This window comes from Scyliorhinus torazame, chromosome 5 (assembly GCF_047496885.1).
Source record: "Scyliorhinus torazame isolate Kashiwa2021f chromosome 5, sScyTor2.1, whole genome shotgun sequence".
Classification (NCBI taxonomy): domain Eukaryota; kingdom Metazoa; phylum Chordata; class Chondrichthyes; order Carcharhiniformes; family Scyliorhinidae; genus Scyliorhinus; species Scyliorhinus torazame.
The window spans coordinates 69,888,608-69,913,624 of NC_092711.1; the positions used below are offsets into that span (position 1 = coordinate 69,888,608).

A 25,017-nucleotide genomic window follows, 5' to 3' on the forward strand; every position below is an offset into this window, starting at 1 on the left:
GGCAATTTGCTGAGCTGGCCAGAGAGAGGGAGATTATTAACTCAATATCTTCACAGTCTCCAAGCAGGGAGTTTGGAAGTAAACGGAACTCTAGACTAAGAACTCGGTTACTGACATTACAAGACGTCATGTAGCTTACTGGCTGAAGGGTTTAAAAGATCATCATGATAACGATGTATTTTTCAGCACCCTTGTTCCTCTTATCCATCTGCTAAAACCGATTCCCCAAAATCCAAATCCAGATGGTGATAGAATTCTCCCTGGGTTTTCAGTGTTCTCTCCTGAGGCACCTCCTTGTATTTTTGCATTCGGTCAATGATGTCAGCTTGCAACTCACAGAAAACACAGTTAGAAGCAGAAAGTTCAACATATTCTACATCGGTATCAATAATACCCACAACTGGAAAAGCTGCAGGCAGCTGATACAAACACACAGACAGATAAAGACACAAACACTACACACACATGCACACAGACCCACACACGCTCACACGTAGACACAAACACACACATAGACACACACATAGAAACACATGCATAAACATACACCCAGGCACAACGAACCACACATATTTTGACACAAAAACACACGCAAACGTGCGCAACAATTCACAAACATGCACATAAACACAAGAAAGCACATGTTTATACACACGCAGACACACGTGCACATACACACACAAATCCACACACACAAGCGGCTACACAAATGTACACAAACAGACACATACAAACACATGTCCACACAGGTACACAAACATATGAAACGAGACAAGCAGGCGGACTGAATAATATGAAACACAAATGTAACCAATAACATGTACATTAGCACAATTTCACGATGACATAAATAATTCCACTCAAACAGAGACAATAATCCACACTAACTCACTTATGGTCTCACGTGGACACATATTAGCAGACTCGTACGCACATTAACACGAACACACATGAATACACATGGAGTCATCAATACACAGCAATAGATAGTTATAAACAATCATCAACGCATAAATAGCACTGCTGCCTCACAGCACCAGAAACCCGGGTTCAATTCCAGCCTCGGGTGATTGTCGGTGTGGAGTTTCCACGTTCTCCCGTGTTTGTTCCTGTTTCCTCCGTGAGCTCCAGTTTCCTCTCACAGTCCAAAGATGTGCAGGTGAGGTGGATTGGTCATGCTATATTACCCCTTAGTGCCACAACGTTAGGTGGGTTACGAGGTTCTGGAGATAGGGCAGGGGCATGCGTCCAGGTAGAATGCTCTTTCGGAGGGTCGGTGCAGACTCAATGGGCCAAATGGCCTCGTTCGGCACAGTAGGGATTATACGATGATGATTCTATGATGAAATACATGCATCAACAAACACACACACACAAACGCACTTATCCAGACACAAACATTAAGACACTGATATGCATGTTGAACGTATAAAGACACATTAACACTTTCATTACTGGGCAGGGAAGTATAAACTTATATTAACACAGGCATTAATATATAAACATAGACTTCAACAGACAAACACGCACAATCAAACACTCATATTTACACATTGACAGAAGATAAACAAAGTTCACATACAGGCGCTGACACACAAATACACAGATCAATACTCATTGACACATGAACACACACAATGACACTTATAAAGACATCGGGACACACGAATTTCGCATCTACACAGGCACAAAAGACAAAGAACAAACACAAACTTCAGGCAAGGGCGGCACGGTGTCATAGTGGTTAGCACTGCTGCCTCACAGCGCCAAGGACCTGGGTTGGATCCCACTCCTGTGTCTCTGTCCCAGTGGAGTTTGCACATTCTCCCCGTGACCCGTGGGTCTCACCACCACAACCCAAAGATGTGCGGGGTAGGTGGATTGGCCACGCCAAATTGCCCCTTAATTGGAAAAATTAAGTAACACAGATCGATTTCTGAGTGTCACGAACTCAACAGTAGATATGCAATGAAAAATATTTTAAAGAATGAATTAGCAGCGGGAGAAAATGAAACGGGAATATTAAAAATATATCCTGGATTAATAAACAATCTAATTATATTTATTCGGCTCTATCCTCATAGATACCACAGACCACACCTGGACTGAAGACGATGAGGATGATAACGGGAACATCTGGACAACCGCTTCCACATTCATCACCCTGTTCTTTCTGAGCATTTCCTACAGCGCTGCAGTCACTCTGGTGAAGGTGAGAAGATTCAATCCACTCGCACTTCAGACTGACAGAAGCCGTTTCAAAAATCTATAAATGTTTGATTGATTAAAAACTCTAACATCAATGTCCCCGATCATAAACATCTGCTTCATCATTTTCTCTCTCTTTTACAGATCAAGTGATCGGTTGACTTTCGGACGCTGTAGATTTTCCTCAGCTGTTTATTATGATCTGTGTGTGACACAAATACAATATCTCCTCTTGGTGACTCTAACAGTAAAATCCTCTCAGTTAATTATTCTGCATCTGTAACTGAGACAATCATGGGCAGTATTTCTGTTTTCAGTTTAAAATGTACGAGATAATTTTGGCTGTAATGTCATTGTAGCTAATCATGTCCCTAAATGTTATGTCTAAATAAGTAACTTATCTCGTACCTTATTTACAACAGTTGCCTTCCCTTTATGTTGAGCTCCTGTTCTCTCTTTCTGGTGTCTGTTACAGTTGTACATACATTTGGCAGCTCAGAGGGCATGTGGTCTGTTCTCACTGTGACCCTCAATCGTTATATTCCCTTTTGTTAACTTCAGAATAAATTTTTGTGTAATATGTTCTCTGAAATGTTAATAAATATTGAATGAAAAATGAAGAAAGTAAGGCTTTGCTGAATTCCTTTCTCTCAGGTCCATCGGCACCGCTCCATTTCCCCGATTACAGTTTTCTCCCCTTTCCCAGACAGATATTTCTCACCCGTCCTATCTGGGATGTGTCTGAACTCAAGGCCCCTCAGCGAAAAAAACACTGCGCCACCAGGCGGCCCATCCGGGTTAAGACACCTTTAGCTTTGCCATGTTTTTGGTAAACTCCAGACAGAACGCCAGCTAAAGAATTCCGCAGATTCACTACTCTCTGAGAAAAGAAATGTCTCCTCATCTCTGTCCTAAATTTGAGACGCCTTATGCTGAGATTATGCCCTCTGGTCCTAGAGTCTCTCACAAGAGGAAACAAGATGATTTTTCAGGCTGTGTAACTGGTTAAAGCTCTTTCCACAGTCAGTTCACTGGAACACACTCACTCAGGTGTGTGTGTGTCTCGAGGCTTTTCCAGTCACACTGATGTTTGAAATCTCTTCCCACAGTCAGAACAGACAAGCACATTGACAGTTTGTGATATTTAGATCCTAATGAATTGAGTGACTGTCAGATCTCGATGTTATATTTGGCTCGAGTTGCCCAGCTGCCAATCCTCCCATTCTAATGCCTGAAAAAGAAATTTACAAAAATGATCACTGTAAGAATAGGGATAGAAATTCACAACAGATCATTCTAGTTTCTATTGAACCTTCTTTCCTCTCTTGCTTTCCCCAAGCATGTGGTCCAGTCAAAATAAAAGACCCAAATCAGCGAGTCCCAACCAAAGTGTCACTGTCTGTGCGGAGTCTGCCCGTTCTCCCCGTGTCTGCGTGGGCTTCCTCCGGGTGCTCCGGTTTCCTCCCACAGTCCAAAGCTGCGCAGGTTAGGTGGGTTGGACATGATAAATTGCCCTTATGTTAGATGGGGTTGCTGGGTTACAGGGATAGGGTGGAGGTGTGGGCTTAAGTAGGCTTAAGTAGGATGCTCTTTCCAAGAGCCGTTGCAGACCCGATGGGCCAAATGGCCTCCTTCTGCACTGTAAATTCTATGATTGTACCTCTATGATTATTTTTAAAAAATATATATATTTATTAAAGTTTTTCAACGCAATTTTTCTCCCTTACAAACAATAACCCCCCCCTCACCCGCCCCTCGTTACAAAAAAAAAAACGAGAAATCGCGCAGAGCAAGATATATACATGGCAAAATGATATATTTACACAGCTTTGTACACTGGCCCTCACCCGTACATGCCAGTTTCCCCAACCCTTCATGTTATCTCTTGCTCATCCACCCTCCCAAGCAGTCCCTCCTTTCCCCCCTCCCAGGACGTCCCCTCCACCCCACCCCCCAAGGTTGCTGCTGCTGCTGACCGACCTTCCTCTAATGCTCCGCGAGATAGTCTAGGAACGGTTGCCACCGCCTGTAGAACCCCTGCGCAGACCCTCTCAAGGCGAACTTAATCCTCTCCAACTTTATGAACCCAGCCATATCATTTATCCAGGACTCCAGGCTGGGGGGCTTCGCCGGTCTACTAGGGACGCAAAGGCCGGAATGCCGGCCTCTTTCGCATCCTGCACTCCCGGTTCATCCACTATTCCAAATATTGCTAGCCCCCAGCTTGGCTTGACCCGGACTTTCACCACCTGAGATATTGCTCCCGCCACTCCTCTCCAGAACCCCTCCAGTGCCGGGCATGACCAAAACATATGGACATGGTTCGCCGGGCTCCCTGAGCACCTTCCACATCTGTCCTCTACCCCAAAGAACCTACTCAACCTCGCCCCCGTCAAGTGCGCTCTGTGGACCACCTTAAATTGTATCAGGCTGAGCCTGGCACACGAGGAGGAGGAATTAACCCTACCTAGGGCATCAGCCCACAGAACTTCCTTGATCTCCGCCCCCAGCTCCTCCTCCCATTTACCCTTCAACTCTTCTACCAGCGCTTCACCCTCTTCTTTCAACTCCTGGTGTATTTCCGACACCTTGCCCTCCCCGACCCATACATCCGAGATCACCCTATCTTGAACTTCTTGTGCCGGGAGCAACAGGAATTCCCTCACCTGTCGCCTCGCAAAAGCCCTCACCTGCATATATCTAAAGGCATTTCCCGGGGGTAACTCGAACTTCTCCTCCAGTGCCCCTAGGCTCGCAAACGTCCCGTCGATGAACAGGTCCCCCATTCTTCCAATCCCCGCCTGATGCCAGCTCTGGAACCCCCTGTCCATCTTCCCCGGGACAAACTGGTGGTTACCCCTGATCGGGGACCACACCGATGCTCCCATTGCACCCCGGTGCCGTCTCCACTGGCCCCAGATCCTTAGCGTTGCCGCCACCACCGGGCTCGTGGTATACTTTGTCGGCGAGAGCGGCAGCGGTGCCGTCACCAATGCCCCCAGGCTCATTCCTTTACACGACGCCATCTCCATCCTCTTCCATGCCACCCCCTCTCCCTCCATAACCCACTTGCGGATCATCGCCACATTTGCTGCCCAGTAGTAGCTCCTCAGGTTTGGCAGCGCCAAACCTCCTCGGTCCCTACTGCGTTCCAGGAACCCTCTCCTTACTCTCGGGGTCTTATTCGCCCACACAAACCCCATAATACTCCTGCCTACTGTCTTAAAAAAGGCCTTAGTGATCACGATGGGAAGGCACTGAAACACAATCAGAAACCTCGGAAGGACCACCATTTTGACCGACTGCACTCTACCCGCCAGCGAGAGCGGTAACATGTCCCATCTTTTGAAATCCTCCTCCATTTGCTCCACCAACCTCGTCAGATTCAGTTTATGTAGGGGCCCCCAACTCCTGGCTATCTGGATCCCCAGATACAGAAAGCTCCCCTCCACCCTCCTCAGCAGTAGGTCCCCTATTCCTCTTTCTTGGTCCCCCGCCTGTAATACAAAGAGCTCACTCTTCCCTACATTGAGCTTATAGCCTTAAAACTCCCCAAACTCCCTTAGAGTCTGCATGATCTCCACCATCCCCTCCATTGGATCCGCCACGTACAGCAACAGGTCATCCGCATATAGCAACACCCGATGCTCTTCTCCCCCTCGGACCACCCCCCCTCCATTTATTAGACTCCCTCAATGACATGGCCAATGATTTGATCGCCAATGCGAACAACAGGGGGGACAGGGGGCACCCCTGCCTCGTCTCTCGGTACAGTCAAAAGTACTCTGACCTCCGCCGGTTCATCACTACACTCGCCAGCGGGGCTCTGTAAAGGAGCTTAACCAAATTGATAAACCCTACCCCGAACCCAAACCTACGCAGCACCTCCCAGAGGTCCTCCCACTCTACTCGGTCAAAGGTCTTCTCCGCGTACACAGCTGCCACTATCTCCGCCTCTCCCTCCACCGATGGCATCATTATCACGTTTAAGATCCGCCGCACATTTGTGTTTAGTTGCCTGCCCTTTACAAATCCCGTCTGGTCCTCGTTGATTACCCCCGGGACACAGGCCTCGATCCTCGTGGCCAGCACTTTTGCCAGCAACATTGCACCCACATTGAGGAGCGAGGTCGGCCTGTATGATCCACATTGCAGTGGGTCCTTGTCCCGCTTTAGGATCAAAGAAATTGTCGCTTCTGACATTGTCGGGGGCAGGGTCCCCTCCTCTCTTGCCTCATTAAAGGTCCTCACCAGTAGCGGGGCCAACAGGTCTGCGTACTTCCTGTAGAACTCCACCGGGAATCCGTCCGGTCCCGGGGCCTTCCCCGCCTGCATGCTCCCCAAACCCTTGCTCAGCTTCTCCAACCCAATTGGTGCCCCCAAACCAGCCACCTCTTGCTCCTCCACCCTCGGGAATCTCAGCTGATCTGGGAATCATCTCATCCCCTCTTCCCCCGCTGGGGGCTGGGATCTGTACAGCTCTTCATAAAAGGCCTTGAATACCTCGTTTATTTTCATCGCACTCCGAACCGTGGCTCCCCTTCCATCTTTGACTCCCGCTATTTCCCTCACTGCCATCCTCTTACGGAGCTGGTGTGCCAGCATCCGACTAGCCTTTTCCCCATACTCGTAGGTCGCCCCCTGCGCTTTCCTCCACTGTGCCTCCGCCTTCCCTGTGGTCAACAGGTCAAACTCCGTCTGGAGCCATCGTCTTTCCCCAAGTAATCTTTCCTCCGGGGCGTCTGCGTATCTCCTGTCCACTCTCGAAATCTCCCCCACTAACCTCTCCCTTTCCATACTCTCTGTCTTCTCCCTATGAGCCCTAATGGAAATGAGCTCTCCCCTGATCACCGCCTTCAACGCCTCCCATACCACCCCCACCCGCACCTCCCCATTGTCGTTGGCCTCCAAGTACCTTTCGATACACCCCCTCACCTTCCCACACACCACCTCGTCCGCCAGCAGTCCCACATCCAGCCGCCACAACGGGCGTTGGTCCCTCTCCTCTCCCAGCTCCAGTTCTACCCAGTGCGGGGCATGGTCCGAAACGGCTATAGCCGAATACTCCGTCCCCTCCAACCTCGGGATGAGCACCCTACCCAGAGCAAAGAAATCTATCCGAGAGTAGGCTTTGTGTACATGGGAGAAGAAAGAAAATTCCCTGGCCTGCGGCCTTGCAAACCGCCATGGGTCCACTCGCCCCATCTGATTTATAAACCCCCTAAGTACCTTGGCCGCCGCCGGCCTCTTTCCAGTCCTTGATTTGGAGCGGTCCAGTGCTGGATCCAACACTGTATTGAAGTCCCCTCCCATTATCAGGCCTCCTATCTCCAGGTCCGGAATGCGCCCCAACATGCGCTTCATGAATCCTGCATCATCCCAGTTCGGGGCGTATACGTTTACCAACACCACCCACGTCCCTTGCAGCCTACCGCTCACCATTACATATCGCCCTCCATTGTCTGCTACAATAGCGTTGGCCTCAAATGACACCCGATTTCCCACCAATATTGCCACCCCTCTATTCTTCGCGTCCAGTCCCGAGTGGAATACCTGTCCTACCCATCCCTTTCTTAGCCTGATCTGGTCTGCCACCTTCAGGTGTGTCTCTTGGAGCATGGCCACGTCCGCCTTCAGTCCCTTTAAGTGCGCGAACACTCGAGCCCTCTTCACCGGCCCATTCAATCCCCTCACATTCCACGTTATCAGCCGGATTGGAGGGGCTCTCACCCCCCATCCCCCCCCCCCCCCCCCGCCCCCCACGCCCGCCGACTAGCCATCTCCTTTTCTGGGCCAGTCCCATGTCCACGCCTCCCTCACGCTCCAGTCCCCCAGAGGGGGGACCCCCGTCCCGACCACCTCTTCTGTGTCCCATTCCCTTTCGGCCAGTGCAGCAGCAACCCTTCCCCCCCCTTTCCCGCCTCCCGCTAGACCCCTGTCTAGCTTTTTTGCTCCCACCATGTCACTCCCGTAAGTCAGCTGACGCCTGCTGACACCGGCTTCCCCCGCCGTCCCATTGACCTCCCCGCGTGGGAGTCTCCCAATCCATATGCATTCCTTCGTTCCCCTTCCCGCCTTTCCAAAGCCCGCTCCGCCCCCTCTGGCGCAGCTCCTGTCACGGCCTTGTCTCTCTCTCCCCCAGCCGATGTAACATTTCCTGCGCGTGATTGACCTCTCTTTACAACAACCATCACACATCAAACCCCAAAACATCCCCCCCCCCCCCCCCCCACCATCACAAACCCTCAGTTAGAGTCCAACTTTTCGGCTTGTACAAAGGTCCACGCCTCTTCAGGCGTTTCGAAGTAATAGTGTTGGCGCTTGTATGTGACCCACAGTCGCGCTGGCTGCAGCATTCCGAATTTCACTTCTTTCCGGTACAACACCGCTTTGGCCCGGTTAAAACCCGCTCTCCGCTTTGCAACCTCCGTGCTCCAGTCCGGGTATATTCGGATCTCTGCATTGTCCCACTTACTGCTCCGCTCCTTCTTGGCCCATCTCAGGACCCACTCTCTGTCCGTGAACCGGTGGACCCTCACCACCATCGCCCTTGGCAGCTCATTTGCCTGGGGCTTCTTCGCCAGCACCCGGTGTGCCCCGTCCAACTCCAGCGGCCTCGAAGGAGTCTTCATGCCCATCATCGCCTCGAGCATCGTGCTCGCGTATGCCCGGCATCAGCCTCCTCCACTCCCTCAGGGAGACCCAGGATTCACAGATTCTTTCTCCTCGACCTGTTTTCCAGGTCTTCGAGTCTTCCCGCCCACCTCTTGTGTAGCGCCTCATTCTGCTCCACTCTAATCGCCAGGCCCACGAGCTCATCCTCATTCTGACTGACTCTTTTCTGTACCTCCTGGATCTTAGCTTCGTGGGCCTTCTGGGTGATCCCAAGCCCTTCAATTGCTGAAAGCATAGGCGCCAACATCTCCTTGCGCATCTCCTCGCGCTGCTCCTCGAAGCAGCGCTTGATGAACTCCTGCAGCTCCCCTTTGTCCCTGGCCGCCGCCATTTTGTTTTCTGCCCCTCGCTTCTCCCATTGCTCCAGTGCCGCTCCTTTGGCCGTTACACTTCTGGTTCGTTTCATGGAAGTTGGAGGGGGACCTCTCTCTTCCCTTCCCCATGGGCTGCGTCAAATGAAAAAAATAATAAAAAAAGTTCCGTTGGGGCTCCTCTAACGAGCCCGAAAGTCCGTGGTAGCAGGAGCTGCCGAATCGTGCGGCTTAGCGCCGCATAGCCGCAACCAGAAGTCGAGAGGGAATCCTTTTGGCAGTGTTCGCTTCACCAGTCTGCCCCAAAAAGTCTATGGAAACTCCTGAAAAAGGTCTGGGAGTCCATTCCAGGCGGGAGCTGCCGAATGAGCGACCTACTCCTCCATGGCCGCCACCGGAAGCCTCGTCCCTGCTTCTTCAATGGCCTTGGTAGATCTTTTCACAGTTGTTCCCTCTGCTGCTAGAATTCACCTTTGATAGAGTCAAGTCAGATTGCAGCTTTAAGCTTGCCCTTCCCCCGCCTGCATGCTGGAAGAGGCCCTGTTTATCCTGTTGCAGCCAAATCTTTTACTGTTTCTGCCGGGTCTGGTAGCTAAAAGACATAACATTCCTGGGGGACACTGTCAGGGGAATGCTGCAGTCTTCTTGCCACACTGGGAAATGTCAAACAAATGCCGTGGGGCCCTGTTAAAGAGCCCAAAAGCCCGTTCCAAGCGGGAGCTACCGAATATGCAACCCAGCTCTGCATAGCCGCACCCGGAAGTCGTACCTCTATGATTATTGAGCATGATGTGGAGATGGCGGCGTTGGACGAGGGTGAGCACAGGACGAAGGCTTACAACACCAGGTTAAAGTTCAACATGAAGAACCTGAGGAAGGAGCAGTGCTCCGAAAGCTAGTGTTTGAAACAAACATATTGGACTTTAACCTGTGATTATTGAACAATCAGCGAGTCAGCCAGAAATCTGCCTCAGAATGCCCGGGTGATTGATGGCAGCTCCGGACCAATAGGAAGAGGAGGGGGGGGGGCTGGAGGACCCACCAGGAGAAGCAAGCCTTCCAACCAATCGGAGTGAATGAGGGGCGGGGCCCACTGTGATTGAAGCATGCGCAGTGTGGGTAATGGCGAAGGAGATGGACGTCTTTTTCAGATCGGAAATTGGTAAGAGGCGATAAACAATATGGAGGGAGCGAGAGATCGCGGGGGTGGGCGGAAACGTTGCGTAAAGTTGTTGAAATCGCCAACCTCGGAAAAGTTTACGGGACCCCGTTTGTACCGAGCGGAGCTGCAGCTCCTCATCTTCGGCTCGGGTTAACGGCCGCCATCTTTATTGGATGTGAATCGAGGCGCATGCGCGGTTGTCGTCTTTGTCGGGGGGCGATGTTTCAATGAGTGGGCGGAACTTGTTCCCCATTGGTCAGAATGGAGACACCTTGTCCATCAAACTGGATTAGTCTTTGAGTCCCAATGTCTTATTGATGATGCAAAGCGGTGGCAGAGATGGAAAGGAAAGGAAGCAAATCCTGCTCTCCGGATTTCACTGTCTTATTAGACATCCTGCCCATGTGTCCAAAGCTCTGCGACTCTGTTCAGTCACATGAAGACCCAGGATAGAAATTCACAACCCTGAGTAGACGTCACCCTCAAATCGAGGGACTGCTGATGACAAGAGCGTCAGTGTGCAGCGGGGGCCATGAGTGGTCAACCTGGACCCATAAGCAGGAGGAGAGAATGGTGTGAATTTCTATCCTGGACTGATGGTGATTAATTTTGGAAACTCCTTTTACAGGGGATTAGTAGAGGAGGATTTACACACAGCAAATTCAAACCAGGAGAAATGTTTATCTTTCTCGAATTTCATTTCTGGACTGACAGTGATGCCTTTGGCAACCTCTTTCACACGGGCTTAGAAAGAGATTCGCAGACAAGAAACCCACAACCAATCCTCACATCAAATTCTAACACCACAGTTCGAGATGCCAGGACCTGGAGATTATCGACCTTTGTGTGTAAGCATTGAGTTCCATATCATTATCACTCACTGTATAAAATGCCTACCTCCTATCTCCCCTGTAGATCTTGTTCACAATCTTAAATCTATGTTTCGTAATCATTTTACAATCTACTGATGGGAGCAGTTTAAAAAAATCTTTTGCTGGGTTTGCTGTTGTTTCTGGTGCCTGGGTCAATGCCGGGTGGTCTGTCTGGTTTCATTCCTTTTTCATGTTTTTGTTGTGGTTGAATCAGCTTGGACCAGTCCATTTAGGATCCAGAACACAATTGAAGTCTCCAAGAATCAATTGATCTGTATCCAGGATGGATTCCAACAATCTTTTTACAAATGTTTCTATGAGATCCCCTCATTAAAAAAAAAGATAGAGAAGCAGAATTGGGCCATTCAGCCCATCGAGTTTTCGAGTTTGCTCTGCCATTCGATCATGGCCAATATATTTCTCATCCCCATTCATCTTGTATTGTAGCTCTCTTGAAATAAATGCGAACATTGCATTTGCCTTTCTAACGGCCAACTTTCCTTTATTGGCCCAATGTTACGAATCGTAATCAGTTCGCAAAGCATAATTTATATGAAGAATATCAATTTCAATGGCGGGTTTATTACACAACATGCACAGCAGCTCAGAATGTGCTCTCTCCATATGACAGAAGTTCCTCGCACATGCGCAGAGTCCGGCTGTGACTGGAGCATGCGGCGTTCGGGCTGTGATCGGCGCATGCACAGTTCAGGTTGTCGCTGACGGTGCGAGGAGCGGGAAAGAAACAATCGAGCGACTTTCAGGATTGGAGCCGGTAGGTGACTGGGGAGCAATTGAAGCTGCGGAGTGAGCCGGGAGGTTTCATAAATACCCCGTGGAGGCTTCAACACCCGGGGAAAATGTTAACGGTCCCGTCTTAAACAGCACCGAATAGAGTGAGAGCTGAGCGGTGACAGGCCCGGGTTACTGGCCGCCATCTTTACAGAGGACAAGGTGCCGCAGGGAAGGGGCTGGTTTAGCACAGTGGGCTAAGACAGCTGGCTTGTAATGCAGAACAAGACCAGCAGTGCGGGTTCTACTGCCGTTCCAGCCTCCCCGAACAGGTGCCGAAATGTGGCAACTAGAGGCTTTTCACAGGGACTTCATTGAAGCCTACTTGTGACAATAAGTGATTAATATTATTATTGTGCGCTGCGAGCCTAGACTGGATGCCAACTCTCAGAGATTGACTGACTGGAGTCTCCAGGATTTTATTTTATTCATTTGTGGGAGTCACTGGCTGGGCCAAAATTTATTGCCCATCCCTAATTTTCCTCAAACTGAGTGGCTTGCTCGGCCATCTCGGAGGACATTTAAAGAGTCAACCACATTGCTGTGGTTTGGAATCGTGTCGGCCAGTCCAGGTAAGGATGGCAGATTTTCTTTTCTATTCATTCACGGGATGTGGGTGTCGCTGGCTGGGCCGGCATTCACTGCCCATCACTAATTGCCCTTGAACTGAGGGCATCTCAGGGCATTTTAAGGGTCAACCAGCTGACTGTGGATCTGGAATCACCTGTAGGCCAGACCAGGTAAGATAAGAGGATTTCCTTCACTGAAGGACATGAGTGAACCAGATGGGTCTTTGCAACAATCGACAATGGTTTCATGGTCATCAGTAGACTTTCAATGAATTCAAATTTTACCTTCTGCCTTGGTGAGATTCATACCTGGGTGTCTGGAAAATCATTGGGACAGTACAAAATATTTTTGTGACTCTGGAACATGATGAGGAGAGTATAAATATTAATTTTGGGTCGCTGGAAAATCATTTGGACAGTAAAAAAGATTTTTGAACAATTCTCTTAAGTAGATATAAAAACATTGAAAATGGGATGAAGGTTGATTGACTGACAGTCAATCACTGTCCTTTTAAAAATAAATTTAGAGTGCCCAATTAATTTTTTCCAATTAAGGGGCAAGTTAGCGTGTCCAATGCACCTAACGTGCACATCTTTGGGTTGTGGGGGTGAAACCCACACAAACACGGGGAGAATGTGCCAACTCCACACGGGCAGTGACCCAGAGCCGCGATCGAACCTGGGACCTCGGCGCCGTGAGACAGCAGTGCTGCCCTAGTCAAACACTGTCCTGTAAGGTAATGAGTCCTTTTGCTTCCCAATTGGCCGAGGAAGGCTGTGTGTCACAAGGATGGATGTGTCGACCGATTAATGGCTGGAGGATGGGGGTCAGGTCATGTGATCAAACCTCCAGGAATACATTTAATTAAAGTTGGCGAGGAGAGAGTGTTGTGAATTTCTATCCTAAACTGACAGTGAGGTATCTGTAAATTTACAGGACACAGGATGTGGAGATTTAACAGACGGGAATCTCATACCAAAGTCACATTGCAATCTGACAGAGTCACTTGATTCATTAGAACCTGAATTTCAGCAGCATCTGGGTGTGGAAGGTAAAAGGTTTGTCTGTTCTGTCTGTGAGGGACGATTTCAGGTCTCAGTGTGACTGGAAAAGCCCCGAGATTCACAAACCCTGGTTAGACCAACCCTGGAGAACTGTGTTCAGTTCTGGACAACAAACCTGAGGAAGGGTAGAATGGCCTCGGAGGGAGTGTAGCACAGATTTACCTGAGTGATATCTGAACCCCCGGGGTTAGTTTACAAGGCGAGATTAGACACAAGTGTCAGAGTCAGCTGGCAGCACGGTGGCATAGTGGTTAGTACTGCTGCCTCACAGCACCGATGTCCCAGATTCGATCCCGGCTCTGGGTCACTGTCCGTGTGGAGTTTGCACATTCTCCCCGTATTTGCGTGGGTTTCGCACCCACAACTTAAAGATGTGCAGGCGAGGTGGATTGACCGTGCTAAATTGCCCCTTAATTGGAAAAAATGAACTGAGTACTCTAAATTTGTTTTAAAATATTTTTTTTTACAATAAGGGGCAGAGAAGGGCATTCAGTCCATGCTCGCTCTCTAATCGGCACAGTGGTTAGCACTGTTGCTTCACAGCACCAGGGACCCCGGTTCTATTCCCGGCTTGGGACACTGTCTGCGGAATCTGCACATTCTCCCCCGTGTCTGTGTGGGTTTCCTCCGGGTGCTGCGGTTTCCTCCCACAAGTCCCGAAAGACGTGCTTGTTAGGTGAATTGGACATTCTGAATTCTCGTTCAGTGCACCCGAACAGGCGCCGGAGTGTGACGACTTGGGGATTTTCACAGTAACTTCATTGCAGTGTTAATGTAAGCCTACTTGTGACACTAATAAAGATTATTATTATTAACTGAATCAATCCAGAGTCACTCTCCTGCTCTGTCTCTGTATCCGCACAGCTTTATTTCTCTCAGGTTTCTATCCAATTTTTAAAAAACAATCATTTATTGTGTCTATTTCCAAACTCCATCATCGGCAGCAAATTTAAGGTCATTGCCACTGGCTGTGTAAAAACATTCTTCCTCATACCTCCTGGACCATTTACAAGCATAGACACGGAGCAACGTAGAGAATAGGAGCAGGAGGAGACCATTTGGCCCTTCGAGCCTGCTCCACCATTCATTACGATCAGAACTGATTAGGCTCAATAGCCTAATCCCGCTTTCCCCCATATCCTTTGATCCCCTTCACCCTTAGTGCTGAATCTAACTGCTTCTTGAAAACATGCAATGTTTTGGCCTTAATTAGTTCCTGTGGCGATGAATTCCATAGGCTCACCACTCTCTGGGGGAAGACATTTCTCCTGATCTCTGTCCGAAGTGGTCTACGCCGTATCCTCAGACTGTGACCCCTGTTTCTGGACACTCCCGCTATCAGGAACATCCTTCCTGAATCTACTCTGTCTCGCCCTGTTTTTTTTTAACCAGTAATTTAGTGTGCCCAATTTTGTTTTGCAATTAAGGGGCAATTTTAGCGTGTTCAATCTACCTACCCTGTACATCTTTGGATTTGTGGGGGTCAGACCCACACAAACACAGGGAGAATGTGCAAACTCCACACAGACAGTGACCTGGGGCTGGGATCGAACCCGGGTCCTCGGCGACATGAGGCAGCAGTGCTAACCACTGCACCACCCACTTTTTATACGTTTCTATGAGATTCCCCCCTGATTCCTCTGAATCCTAACCGATTCAACCTAACCTGCACATCTTTGAGCTGTGGGAGTAAACCGGAGCACCCGGAGGAAACCCATACAGACATGGGGAGAAAGTGCAAACTCCACACAGTCAGGCTGGGAATTGAACCCAGGTCCCTGGTGCTGTGAAGCAGCAGTGCTAACCACTATGCCACCCCCTGACTTACAACCCAAAGAGAATAGAAAATCCTCATCTCCATCTTAAATGGGTGACCCCTCACTTTGCAACAGTGACGCCCTTGTTCCAGATTCTCCCACAAGAGGAAACATTCTCTCCACATCCACCCTGTCAAGACCCCTATGGATCGTATACAGTTCAATCCAGGTTTTACCCCAAACTTTAAATCTGTGTCTGGGCTGCATGTACGATCAGTGAATGAAAACAGTGTTCCTTTGACCACCCGATGGAAATCTGGCATAATCTTGTGTCCCTGAATCAAATCTCCCCTCAATCTCCTTTGCTGGAACCATTCTGGCAAATCTCCTCTGCACCTTCTCAAGAACCTTCAGATCCTTCCTGAAGAGTGGTGACCAGAGCTTTAGAAAGATTCATAGAATAGAATTAGAACCATAGAACTCCTACAGTGCAGAGGGGGGGCATTCGGCCCATCGAGTCTGCATTGATTTTTTGAAGGCCCACACTCCTACCCTATCCCTGTAAGCCCAACGCCCCACCGAACCTGCACATCTCTGGACACAAAGGGACAATTTATCAAGGCCAATCCCCCACCGAACTTTCCCTTCTTTGGACTGATGGAGGAATCATGAGCACCGGGTGGAAATCCACGCAGACCCAGGGAGAATCCACACACACAGACATCAAGGCTGGAATTGAACCGAGTCCCTGGTGCTGTGAGGCAGCAGTGCTAACCACCATGCCACCAGGAGCGTAGTTTTGGTATCAATATTACTGTTTATGAAGCTCAAGATCGAATTTGCTTTGCCAACATATTATGTCTTGTAGATATACAAAATCCCTCTTCGCCTCTTTCTCTCTCCTCCCAAAGAGGACAGTTGGGTTTTTATGACAATCCAGCAGTTTTCATGGTCACTTTTTCTTTGATTCAGATTAGTTTCAGATTCCAGCATCCGCAGTAATTTGCTTTTATCCAGCATTTTCTCTTCCAATTTTTCTTAGTGCCGGCCCCACAAATGACCAGATTCATTCAGCTCAATTTCACAACCTGCCTTTGTATTTTTGTGGGTTCTCTCTCACTCCCTATTTTCTGTTTTCAATCAGTTTCACAGGGTGTTCGAAGGGGAGGCTTCAAAGTCCGGAAACTCAAACCAAGCATCACATCGGGTCTGACAGTCCTCAATTTATCATATCCTGAATATCATCGTTCTTTGAACATGGACAGAAAAAGCATTGTTCATAGTGGGGAGAAACCGTACACATGTTGTGTGTGTGGGCGAGGATTCACTCGATCATCAGGCCTCACGAGACACAATTGCAGTCATACTGAGGAGAAACCGTGGAAATGTGCGGTCTGTGGGAAAGGATTCACTTATCCATCCAAGCTGGAAACTCATTGACGCAGTCACACTGGGGAGAGACCATTCACCTGCTCCAAGCGTGGGAAGGGATTCACTGAGTCATCCACTCTGTCCACACACCAGCGAGTTCACACTGGGGAGAGACCATTCACCTGCTCCAAGTGTGGGAAGGGATTTACCATTTCAACCCACCTGCTGAGTCACCAGCGAGTTCACACTGGGGAGAGACCATTCACCTGCTCAGAGTGTGGGAAGGGATTCACTCGGTCATCCACTCTGTCCACACACCAGCGAGTTCACACTGGGGAAAGACCATTCACCTGCTCAGAGTGTGGGAAGGGATTTACTATTTCATCCCACCTGCTGAGACACCAGCGAGTTCACACTGATGAGAGACCGTTTCAGTGTCCAGACTGCGGGAAGTGCTATAAAAGTTCTGGTGATCTGATGAGCCATCAACGTGTTCACACTGACGAGAGACCGTTTAAGTGCTCTCACTGTGGGACTGGGTTCAGACAATCATCTGACCTCACTGTACATCAGCGAGTTCACACCGGAGAGAGACCATTCGCCTGCTTCAAGTGTGGGAAGGGATTCACTAAGTCGTCCGAGCTGCAGAAGCACCAGCGAATTCACACTGGGGTGAGACCATTCGCCTGCTCCCACTGTGGGAAGGGATTCACTCAAGTCAACCAACTTGCTGACACACCAGCAAATTCACACTGGGGTGAGGCCATTCACCTGCTCCGAGTGTGGGAAGGGATTCACTCAGTCATCCCACCTGCTGAGACACCAACGAGGCCATAAGTAACCACAGTGCATGGACTTTGCTGTTAACTCACATTCAGGACTGAACCATGTTCATTTGGGTCTCTTTCTGCTGATAACAAACTCCAGACAATTTACAGGGGCTAATATTCTGGCTAAAAGTCAAATAAATTAGATTTGTGTTAAATGCGCAGTGTGTTGAAACTTTCTAATATCTCTGACACAAGTTCCTTTTGAAGTACTCTCGCTCTCCCCTGTCTCTTCCATCCTCACCTCCAACAAGAAGTGTGAGGAGCTTGTGGAGCTTCTTTGTGACTGAGATTGAGTAAATCCGATCAGCTGCTTCCCTCCCTGCCAAGAGCCCACCAGACCAAACTGTCTCTAAATTTCAACTTTCCCGAGCCCTGAACTCACATCTTTCTCTAGTTTCTCACCCATCTCCCCTCGTGCCCTCTCAGAGCTCATCTTGTCCATGAAACCCCACTCCTGTTCCATCAACCCTATTCCCACTAAGCTACTGATGTGTCCCTGGATATTGTCAACATTTCTCTCTCTTCAGGTACTGTCTCTCTGTCCTTCAAATCTGCCATCATCACCCCCTCCACAATAAAACAAACCCTTGACCCTGCCATCCTTATAAATTACTGCCCCATCTTCAACCTCCCTCTCCTCTCCAAACTCGTTGAACATGTTGCCACCTCCCAAATCCTTGCCCATCTTTCCCAGAATTCCCATGTTTGAACCCTTGAATCAGGTCTCTGCCCTGTCACAGTGAAATACAGGAGACAATCAGAATCTTACCCGGAAAGACAGACAATCCAACATGGATATGTTCATAAGACCAGAAGCAAGGGTAGCAGCACAGTCGTTATCAAGACACAACAATATCTGCTTGAGACAGACAGACAACCAAACAACACACATCACACCAAGCTACCGAGACGCATATACACGAGACAGGAAGGGAATTGGAGACGGAAGAACTCAAAGACTCCAGACACATTAACCACAAACAGATGGAATATCTGAGGGCACAACCAGGAGAAACAAAAAGTTCTACCTGCTCCTTAAAATGCACAAACACATAATAATAATCTTTATTATTGTCACATGTAGGCTTATGCAATGAAGTTACTGTGAAAATCACCTAGTCGCTACATTCTGGCACCTGTGTGGGAGGAAACCCACGCAGACATGGGGAGAATGTGCAGACTCTGCGTAGACAGTAATCCAAGTGGGAATCAAACTGGGGACCCAGGCGCTGTGAAGCAACAGTGCTAACCACTGTGCTATTGTCACGGAATTACCACCAGACACCAATCGGATGAGATTGAGAGAGAGAGAATTCGACTGAATGGTAGAACTAACAGTGCGAAAGGAGGTTATTCAGCCCATCAAGCCTGCACTAGCCCTTGGAAAGAGCACCCCACTCAAACCCATGCCTCCACCCTATCCCCATAATCCAGTAACCCCACCGATCCTTTTTTTGGCCAATAAGGGCAATTTAGCATGGTCAATCCACCTAACCTGCACATCTTTGGACTGTGGGAGAAAACTGGAGCACCCGATGGGAACCCACACAGTCACGGGGAGGATGTGCAAACTCTACACAGCCATCCGAGGCCGGAATGGCTGAAGCATCAACACACTGCTCCTCGTAGTTGATGGTACAGTGGTTCAATAAATATAATTAGTAGATTAAAAAGGTGCGTAATGTCAAGTAAAAACAGAAAATGCGAGATTAAACCAACAGGTCTGGCAGCATCATAGAATCCCTACAGTGCAGAAGGAGACCATTCGGCCCATCGAGCTTGCACCAACCCTACAAAAGAGCACCCCACCCAGGTGCACTCCCCCCGCCCCCCCCCCCCCCCCCGCCCTCTCCCCGTAACACCACTTCATCTTTGGACACGAAGGGGCAATTTAGTATAGCATATCCACCAAACCGGCACATCTTTCGACGGTGGGAGAAAACTGGAGCACCCAGACGGATCCCACACAGACACGTGGAGAATGTGCAGTTACCCAAGGCTGGAATTGAACCCAGGTCGCTGGCGCTGTGAGGCAGCAGTGCTAACTACTGTGCCACCATGCCACATCTGTGGCACGAGAAACAGAGGTAACGTTTGTTGTTCCTTGTAACAGTTCTGTAGAAGGGTCAATGGTCTCTAAAAGAGTCCATTGAAGTGAAAATAAAGTGTTTTACTCAGCGGATTGACACAGGAAGAAGATTCAGTCTGTGTGAAGCTCAAACTTCATTCACACAAAGCCCGTAGTCTGTTTGGCTGGAGTATGTCCCAGTCCTTTATTTGGATATCCAAGACATTTATTTTAAAGTGATCAGGATTTCTGCTTCTATGACCCTATCAGACAGCGAGTTCTAGACTCCCACCACTGAAATGATGACCTCCGAGAAGCCATAGCTTTTGGACTTCCGGTTGCGGCTATGCGGAGCTAAGTCGCACGTTCAGCAGCTCCCGACAGAAACGGACTTTTGGGCTCTTTTCAGGGCCCCCAGCGGAATTTGTTAGACAGTTCCCAGTATGGGAAGGTGATAGTAACATTTCCCCGGCACTGTATGGATCGGACCAGGAGTCGAGCGGTGAAAAAAGTAGTTTTGGAGCAGTGAAAAGTGCGAGGGAGGAAAATCAAGATGGTGGCGGGTGGAGACCAGGCAGCATGGGCGCAGTGGTCGCAGGAACAGCAGGAGTTTCTCCAGCGCTGCTTCACAGAATTGAAGGCAGAGCTGTTGGAGCCAATGACTGCTTCGCTTGTACTTTTAGAAGATTGTAGTTTAGTCGGGCAGCATGGTCGGCACGGGCTTGGAGGGCCGAAGGGCCTGTTCCTGTGCTGTACATTTCTTTGTTCTTTGATAGACAAGCTGCTCGAGATCCAGAAGGCCCAAGGGGCGGTGATCTGGGAGGTGCAGCAAAAGGCCTCGGAGAATGAGGACGAGATCTTGGGCCTGGCGGTGAAGGTGGAGGCGCACGAGGCTCTGCATAATAAATGGCAGGAGGACTTCCGGTTGCGGTGATGCACTGCTAACCCGCACGTTTCGGCAGCTCCCGTTCTAACGGACTTTTGGGCTCTTTTCGGGAGCCCCAACGGAAATTTTTTCAGACCAAACCCAGTGTGGGGTGACGAAGGAAGGTGCCCCCCCCCCCCCGGGTGTGTATGGGAAAGACCAGTGGCAGTGGCCAGATTGCGAAAGATCCTTTGGAGCAGCGGCAGAGAAGAGAAGGAAGAAGCAAGATGGCGGCAGATGGAGCCCAGGCAACATGGGGCCCGGACCAGCAGGAATTCCTCGGACGGTGTGTGGAGGAAATAAAGAAGGAGGTGCTGGCGCCGATGTTATCGGCAATCGATGGGCTGAAGGAAACACAAAAGGTCCAGGCGATAGAGCTCTGTGGAGTGAAGGCAAAGGCAGCCAAAGACGAGGATGAGATACAGGGCCTGGTGGTAAAAACGGAGACGCATGAGGTGCTACATAAGAGATGTATCGAAAGGCTGGAAGCCCTGGAGAACAACTCGAGGAGGAAGAACCTACGGATTCTAGGTCTCCCCGAAGGAACGGAGGGAGCTGACGTTGGGGCTTATGTGAGCACGATGCTCCATACGCTAATGGGAGCTGAGGCCCCATCGGGCCCCCTGGAGGTGGAAGGGGCTCACCGGGTCCTTGTGAGAAGACCAAAGGCGGGAGAACTACCAAGGGCGATAGTGGTGAGATTTCACCGCTTCACGGACAGAGAGGCCGTTTTGAGCTGGGCCAAGAAGGTACGGAGTAGCAGGTGGGAGAATGCGGAGATACGAGCGCGGAGGTGGCGAGAAGGAGGGCGAGCTTCAATCGGGCCAAGGCAGTGCTTCACAGGAAGAAAATAAAATTTGGGATGCTGCAGCCGGCGCGATTGTGGGTCACGCATCAGGGCAAGCACTACTACTTTGAAACGGCGCATGAGGCATGGACCTTCATCCAAGAAGAGAAACTGGACTAGAACAGAGAGACTGATGTTGGGGGGGAAACACAAGGCTGTGGTACAGAAGTGTAAATTGGAGGATGTGGGACTATTGGCGGATGAGGGGGTCTGTTGAAGGGTGCGGGGATGTATTGAGAGATACCTGGAGGTCAATGATGATGGCGAGGGCCAGGTGGGGGTAGTATGGGAAGCGCTGAAGGCGGTGGTTAGGGGAGAGTTGATCTCCACTAGAGCTCACAAGGAGAAACAAGAGGGCAAAGAAAGGGAGAGATTAGTGGGGAGATTTTGAGGGTGGATAAAAGATATGCGGAGGCCCCGGACGAAGGACTATATAGAGAGAGGTGAAGACTTCAGACGGAGTTTGACCTGCTGACCACAGGAAAGGCAGAGTCACAGTGGAGGAAGGCACAGGGGATGAGATAATGAGTATGGGGAAAAGGCGAGCCGGCTGTTGGCCCACCAGCTTCGCAAGAGGATAGCGGCGAGGGAGATTGGGGGAGTTAGGGATGAAACGGGAACTAGGGAGCGGAGAGCAGGGAAGGTAAATTAGGTATTTAAGACCTTCTATGAGAGGCTATATAAGTCCCAACCCCCAGAGGGAAAAGAGGGAATGCAACAGTTTCTGGACCAACTAAGGTTCCCGAGGATGGAGGAGCAGGAGGTGGCGGGTCTGGGGGTGCCAATTGAGGTGCATGAGGTGACTAAAGGACTGGGGAACATGCAAGCAGGGAAGGCCCCGGGACCAGACGGGTTTCCGGTGGAATTCCACAGGAAATATGTGGACCTGTTGGCCCCGCTGCTGGTGAGAACCTTTAACGAGGCCAGAGAAGGGGGGACTCTACCCCCGGCAATGTTGGAGGCGACGATATCACTAATCCTGAAGCGGGATAAAGACCCGCTGCAATGCGGGTCATATAGGCCTATCTCGCTCCTAAATGTAGACGCCAAGCTGCTGGCAAAAGTGCTGGCGACGAGGATAGAGGATTGTGTCCCGGGGGTGGTGCATGAAGACCAGACAGGGTTTGTAAAGGGGAGACAACTGAATGTCAATGTTCGACGGCTGCTGGGGGTGATAATGATGCCCCCAGCGGAGGGGGAGGCAGAGATAGTGGTGGCGATGGATGCGGAGAAGGCATTCGATAGGGTAGAGTGGGAGTATTTATGGGAGGTTTGGGTTCGGGGAGGGGTTTGTCAGATGGGTCAGACTCCTATATGGGGCCCCAGAGGCAAGTGTAGTCACAAACCGGCAAAGATTGGAGTATTTTCGGCTACACAGGGGAACAAGGCAGGGGTGTCCCCTGTCCCCATTACTGTTTGCATTGGCAATTGAACCACTGGCCATAGCGTTGAGAGACTCTAAGAAATGGAGGGGGGTGGTTAGAGGGGTAGAGGAACATCGAGTGTCACTCTACGCAGATGACTTACTGCTATATGTTGCGGACCCTGTAGAGGGGATGACAGAGGTTATGCAGATATTGAGGGAGTTTGGAGATTTTTCGGGATACAGGCTAAATATGGGGAAGAGCGAGCTTTTTGTAATACACCCCGGGGACCAGGGAAGAGGAATAGACGCCCTGCCGTGAAGGAGAGTGGAAAAGAGCTTCCGATGTTTGGGGATCCAGGTAGCTAGGAGCTGTGGAACTCTACACAGACTTAATTTGACGCGGCTGGTGGGGCAGATGGAGGAGGATTTCAAGAGGTGGGATATGCTGCCGCTCTCATTGGCGGGCAGAGAGCAGGCGGTAAAAATGATGGTTCTCCCGAGGTTTCTTTTTGTGTTTCAATGTCTCCCCATTCTGATCACAAAGGCCTTTTTCAAGAAAATAGACAGGAGCATTATGAGCTTTGTGTGGGCAGGGAAGACCCGAAGGATAAGGAGGGGGTTCCTGCAGCATAGCAGGGACAGAGGGGGACTGGCGTTGCTGAGCCTGGACGACTACTACTGGGCCGCCAATGTGGCGATGGTTTGTAAGTGGATGAGGGAGGGAGAGGGGGCGGCGTGGAAGAGGCTGGAGATGGTGTCCTGTAAAGGAACGAGCCTAAAGGCGCTGGTGACGGTGCCGCTGCCGCTCTCTCCGAAAAGGTATACCACAAACCCAGTGGTGATGGCAACCTTAAGGATCTGGGGGAAATGGAGGCGACACAAGGGGGTGACGGGTGCCTCGGTGTGCTCCCCGATCAGGAACAACCATAGGTTTATCCCAGGAAAGACGGACGTAGGGTTCCAGAGCTGGCAACGAGCAGGAATTAGGAAACTGAGAGATTTGTTTATAGACGGGACGTTTGCGAGCCTGGGAGCGCTGGAGGAAAAGTATGAGTTGCCCCCGGGGAACAATTTCAGATACATGCAGCTGAGGGCATTTACGAGGCAACAGGTGAGGGAATTTCCGCTGCTCCCGACACAGGGGATCCAAGATAGAGTGATTTCCGGGGTATGGGTCGGGGAGGGCAAAGTGTCCGAAATATATCAGGAGATGAGAGACGAGGGGAAGGCGATGGTAGAGGAGCTGAATGGAAAATGGGAAGAAGAGCTGGGAGAGGAGATTGAGGAGGGCCTGTGGGCTGACGCCATAAGCAGGGTAAACTCCTCGTCTTCGTGTGCCATATGACGGGAGCAAGACTGAGCAGGTTCTTCGGAATGGAGGACAAGTGCGGGAGGTGCTTGGGAAGGCTGGCGAACCACACACACATGTTCTGGTCGTGTCCGGCACTGGAGGGGAGTGGCAAAGGTGATCTCAAAGGTGGTGAAGGTCCGGGTCAAGCCAAGATGGGAGTTAGCGATATTTGGGGTAGCGGAAGAGCCGGGAGTGCAGGAGGCGAAAGAGGCCGATATTTTGGCCTTTGCGCCCCTGATAGCCCGGCGAAGGATCTTACTCATGTGGAAGGAAGCGAAACCCCCCGGCGTGGAGGCCTGGATAAACGATATGGCAGGGTTTATAAAACTAGAACGAATAAAATTTGCGCTGAGAGGATCGGCTCAGGGGTTCTCCAGGCGGTGGCAACCGTTCCTTGACTATCTTGCGGAACGTTAAGGGAAAATAGATCGTCAGCAGCATCGGGGGGGGGGGGGGGCACTATTTTTTGTTACTTTGTTAGATCACTATATTATTTAAAGAATGCTATTTATCAGTTACTGTACTATTTTTATGTTGATTTGTAAAATGGAAAAATTCTGTTTGAAAACTTTAATAAAATATATTTTTTTAAAAAAGAAATGGCAGGAGAAGTTCGAGGACATGGAGAACCGGTCGAGGAGGAAGAATCTGCGGATTCTGGGTCTCCTGGAGGGAGTGGAGGGGTCGGATGTTGGAGCATACGTGGTCACGATGCTGAACACTTTGATGGGCGCGGGGGCCTTCCCGGGGCCCCTGGAGCTGGAGGGAGCCCACCGTGTCCTGGCGAGCAGGCCCAAGCCCAACGAGCCGCCGCGGGCGGTGCTGGTGCGGTTCCACCGCTTCATGGA

The 25,017-nt window shown here is 50.1% G+C and overlaps 1 long non-coding RNA gene across 1 annotated transcript; it reads left to right on the forward strand.

The window, feature by feature from the left end:
* Nucleotides 1–10,279: 10,279 nt before the first annotated feature.
* Nucleotides 10,280–17,767, forward strand: LOC140418319 (uncharacterized). The gene is made up of 2 exons (XR_011944931.1): nt 10,280–10,356; nt 16,556–17,767. It is a non-coding gene; the product is annotated as an uncharacterized lncRNA (long non-coding RNA).
* Nucleotides 17,768–25,017: the final 7,250 nt, after the last annotated feature.